Below are 5,381 nucleotides of genomic sequence, written 5' to 3'. Positions count from 1 at the left end.
TTAGGACATTGGCTGCTCGGTTGCTTGATCCCTTCTTATGTTCAAACCTAAAAGCAAACTCGACTAGGAATTCCTGCCATCTTGCTTGCTTTGAAGTCAATTTCGGTTGACTAAAGAAGTAACAGGTAGCACTGTTGTCCATTTTTACAACAAACGTAGAATCCAATAAATACTGTCTCTAGGCCCTTAGACAATGGACCACTGCAAGCATTTTTTTCAGATACCATATACCTCTTCTTTGTTGCATTCAATATTCGACTTTCATATGCAATGAAGTGTTCATTCTGTAGGAGAACATCCTCTAACACATAATCAGACGCAACAATCTCGACCTTGAAGGGTTTCGTCACATCAATGATCCCAAAAACTGACCCCTCGATCATGGCTTGCTTCAGACCATCAAAGGCGACCTGACATTCGGGATGTCAACCCTATTGGATGTCTTTTTCCAATAACTCAGTAAGCGTGCTTGCTCTTTTAGAGTATCCTTCCATGAATTGCCTATAGTAATTGGCTAATCCGACAAAGGAGAGCGTAATTCTATGTCTGATTTTGGTATTCCCCAGTCACGTATTGCAGCAATCTTCCCTTCTTTCATACCAATTCGTCCACACTTTATCACATGACCCAGAAATTTTATCCATTGTTGCGCGAAGGAGCATTTTTCTCTCTTGACATACAACTGGTTTTCCTTTAGTTTTTTAAAAACCATGAAGGTGGTTCTTGTGTTTTTCCATTGTTGAGCTATAGACCACTATGTCGTCTAGGTAAACTACGACAGATTTGTTAAGATATTCATGGAAGGTTTGGCCCAATAGTGTGCAAAAGGTTACAGAGGTATTGGTAGGACCAAAAGGCATTACGAGGAATTTGAATGCTCCGTACCTTATGACACATGTCGTCTTGGGCTCATCTCCATCAGTAATTCTTACTTGATAATATCCCGATCACAAGTCTAGCTTCGAAAAATATTTTTCTCCTTGTAGGTGGTCAAATAGATAAGTGATTATAGGGAGTAGATATTTGATACAAATCGTAGCCTTGTTCAGGCATGGTAGTCAATGCATAACCGTAAGCTTCCATCCTACTTCTTCTAAAAAAGAACTAGCGCCCCATACGAAGTTTTTGCAAGTCTAATAAATCCTGCATTCAACAACTCATCCAACTATTTCTAAAGTTCAGTTAACTTCAGTGGTGCCAAATGATAAGCATTCTTCGTTGGCAATTTTGCCCCTAGTAGTAATTCGATCTTATGATCAGTCATTCTTCTCGAAGGTAGAGATTTAGATAAACTGTCAGACAACACATCACTATACTTCTCCAAGACACACATAATGTCTTTGGGAACTATCTTTTTAGGGTTTTCCAACGACTCAAGCGGGATGGCCATGAACGTTGGTTCATTGCAAGTGAGGCACTTCTTCAATTGCATGGTCGAGATCATTTTTAACCAGTTAGGCTGGCGAATATTTGTCTGTACAATGGTGGGGGCAGATCCAATGATTACTAACATTTGGCTAAAGGCATCGGTATCACTTGATGTTCAAGTAGAAATTCCATTCCAAGTACCACATTGATGTCATCATCTTTACGACCATAAAGTTTGCAGAGCCATTCTACACTCATAACTTTATCATCGTTTGTTTCACAACTCCAATGATAGGTAAGACAACAGAATTTACAGTCTTCATTTTTTCTATGTCTTTCTCCCAACGGAGACTAAATCATCTGGCTTCTACCTCTGTTATGAAATTATGAGTTACACCAGAAGCGACCATAATACTCTTGGTTGGTTTCTGGTTGATCTAGGTGTCAACGTACATTAAACCCCTTTCTATTGACCCATTTGTCTTCGTCACCTTCTTCTAGAGAAACGATAAGAATTTCAAGGCTCCCACAAGTCAGCCATGCTAAATCTGAAAGTCCTGGACAAACTTATAATATGATGTAGACTCCCTTCACGTTTTTTAGAAAATTATTTTATAAAACGTGAGAGAGAAATAAAAGCATTGAAACATCATAAAAAAAACATTGAAGACTGTCAATTTCAAAGGAAGCTTAAATTGCAAAGAGTATGACAAGGCTTGGTTAATGATTCAACTAACGAGCTCCTCTATAGTTTAAATTTTTTTAGCTTTGACAGGCTTGCATATGAAAAGTACAAAATGTCACTTACAAGGTCAGCAACATCAAAATGAAAGAAATAGGCTAAACTAAGTACAATACATAAGGATAAGGTGGTTTGAGGATGTTCGAGCATGCGGCTATAGGCAAACAACGCCCTGGACAAGCATGCTCATGAAACTTTGCGGCCATGTCAAAAGAGGTTATTAAGGTGTTTTAAGTCTTTGGATGTTTTGCTTAAAGTTTAGGTGAGGAAGTAAGGTTGGTGGACAACCTAGGCAAGTCAGTTAGATGGATTTCAGGTGTCATCACCATGCAAGGGTTAAATTGCGGCAAGCTGGAGGTGTCAAGAAATTCTCGTGCAAGGCTCACTATAAATATGTCATTTTAGAAGAGGATTTCTCTCTTTCTACCTATGCATTTTGGTTCAAATTACTTCCAAAATGTTCTAATTTGAATCTAGTTTACAAATTTAGGGTGTCGATCAATTTTGAGGCAAGGAAAAAAAGGTTTGAATTGGAGAAAGGAAAAAAAGGTCATTCTCGAAAAGAAACTAGACAACCTTGACTTTTAGAGGGCTACAGAACACATTTTTAGAGTTTTTGGCTGCAATTTAAAGGTAAGCAATTTATGATAATTTTGAAAAACTTTATAAAAGGGAAGTTTTCTCATTTGAGTTATGGATTTTAAGATATTAACCTCCAAAGTGAGACTTAGGTTCGGCTGAGAAAGAAAATTCTAAGCAATGTTAAAGCTGGTCGAGTGTTAGGACGGGTATGGCGAGCAAGGCGTGCGTTTGAAGTTAAAAAAGGCTAGTTGAGGCTCTTAAGCACATAAGGCACAGGACAGTGCACTACCAGGTAGCACAAAGTGCGCGCCTATGCCACACGACCTACCCTGGGCGCAAAGACACATACACTGGCAAGGCACACTGCATGTTGCACGTTGCAACGAGGTAGCACGTGGTAAGGCTAGATAGGCCCAGCGTGCGCCAACCTCTACCGCCGTGCTCTCTATGTTAACATGCCAAAATGAGCTTTTTTAGGCCAAATTTGGGTGTTTTTACTATTTTTGAGAAGATTTTTGGATTTTTCTAAGGATAAAGGATTAATTTGAGCTTAAATGAAACTATTTTCAAAAGAAGAAGAAGAAACTGGGCAAATTTACAAAACCAAGGGTATAGCTATCATTGTGAGTAGCAAAATGATTTCTAAATAAGTTTCTAAGCATGTTCATTTAACTAAAAGTATGATTTGAGCTTTACTAATGTTTGATGAGATTTACAAGCAAGATTACATGTTTTCAATTAGACTATTTTGAATATGTTTGAGCTAGTAAACAATAATTTATGAGTATACTTTAAGTTTTTGAAATACGAATTGTTTATTGTTTTAGAAAGATATTTGCAAAAGCGAGAGGTTGATGAGAAAGGTTTTAAGTAAGAAACCCATTTTCGTTCTATATACCGAGATCTCAACAGTCAGTGTGCACAGTTAGAGGAATATGAGGCTTTGTTGACCACTTCGCCAGCTACCACCGACTATATAGTGGATGTTGTATTTAATTTGAAAATTTTGTTGCTTTTAGATAGATGTGATAAACATTACTATGACTATCTACCACCGATAGATACTGATAGTAGTTGATTAATGTCTATCAGTGATAGATGGTGATAGGCTACTATCATTTCCCTTTAAATGGATAATTAATTTTTTATTGCTAGTTGTTTGTTTTTTTTTCTTTTAGATAGTCTATGATACATGCATTAGATATTGTGTTTGAAAATTTTGTTGCTTTTAGATAATTGTGATATACATTGTTATTAGTGTTTATCAACATCTATCATTGATACAAGTCTATAGTTGTTAGAAGTATATTATTGATAAAAGTTGATAGAAGTTTATCTATGATAGAAAATGATAGAAGCTTATCATTGATAAAGGCTGATAGAAGTCTATTACTATCAATCAATGAAAAAATTAATATACTTTTATCAAGTGATATATTACTATCACTTATAGATAGTGATAAATTGTTCTCACTATTCATTGGTGATAAATTGTTATATATCTATAAAATAAAAGGCCTCCCGCTCGAGCTCTCGAAAGACAATCAAATCTATAACTAAATATGAGAAGTTCGTGTTTTGTTTTATTAATGTGGTACTTCTACTTTGTTTTATTTTTCGAGAGTTGACTATCAGTGATAGGCCACTATCATTATTTATCATTGATAGATATTGATAGTGATAATAATATATCATCGTCTATCACTGATAGATAGTGATAGATCGGTATCGTTGTGACTGATAATATTCTATCTTTGTCTATCATTAGATAGAACTAACCTTTTAGTTTTGTTGCTAACAAATGAGTTTTCCGTTTACTTTAATGGATAAGTTTATAGTTTATAGTCTGGAGAAAGACCAGAAACCCAATTCTCACCATTAATTAGACTGGCTCAAGGATACAAGATCGTTTAGGTTGGGTACAATATTGTTTAGACTGGATAAAAGATCATTTAGACTGGATACAAGAGTACAAGATCGTTTACACTATGTACAAAATCGTTTTTTCATGCATGTGTGACCAATTAATCGTGGGGTGTTTTGTTATTTCACGTTGTTGGCTTGTGAGTTTTTTCCTTTTTCAAAATTGTTTTATACGGTGGATATTTTCATGTTTTATTCTATTTTTCGAAAAACTCCATTAATTTAGGGGTCTTTAAAAAATATAGCAAAACGGTAAAATATTTACACTGTATAGAATAGTTCGAAAATGGAAAAAGCCCACGAACCCACCATGAAAAATACAAAAAATACCTCGTCAATCGCACCGTTAACAACGCGCGTGATATATTTGGTATACGATCGTCCATATTAAACTATTGTTTGGTACATGATCGTTTAGACTTGGTCGTTTAAATTTGAATAGCCAAATCTAAACGATTTATTTTTTAAATTGTCTTTACACGATCGTTTAATTTGATTATATAATCGTTTAGATTTAGTTACACGATCGTTTAGATTTGATCATTTAGATTTGGATAACCAAATATAAATGATTTATTTTTTAAATTCTCTGTACAAAATTGTTTAACTTGGCTACTCGATCGTTGAGATTTGATTGTTTAGATTTGTTTTTTTTTTTACACGATTATTTAGATTGACTAAACGATTTTTTGTAAGATTCTTTTGTTACACGATCACTTATTTTTTTGTACACGATCGTTTATATTTTGCTACCTCAATCTAAATA

This window comes from Cucumis melo, chromosome 10, assembly GCF_025177605.1.
Source record: "Cucumis melo cultivar AY chromosome 10, USDA_Cmelo_AY_1.0, whole genome shotgun sequence".
In the NCBI taxonomy this organism is placed as follows: Eukaryota; Viridiplantae; Streptophyta; class Magnoliopsida; order Cucurbitales; family Cucurbitaceae; genus Cucumis; species Cucumis melo.
The sequence above is the reverse complement of the archived record's forward strand: the minus strand, read 5'-3'. Positions refer to the sequence as shown.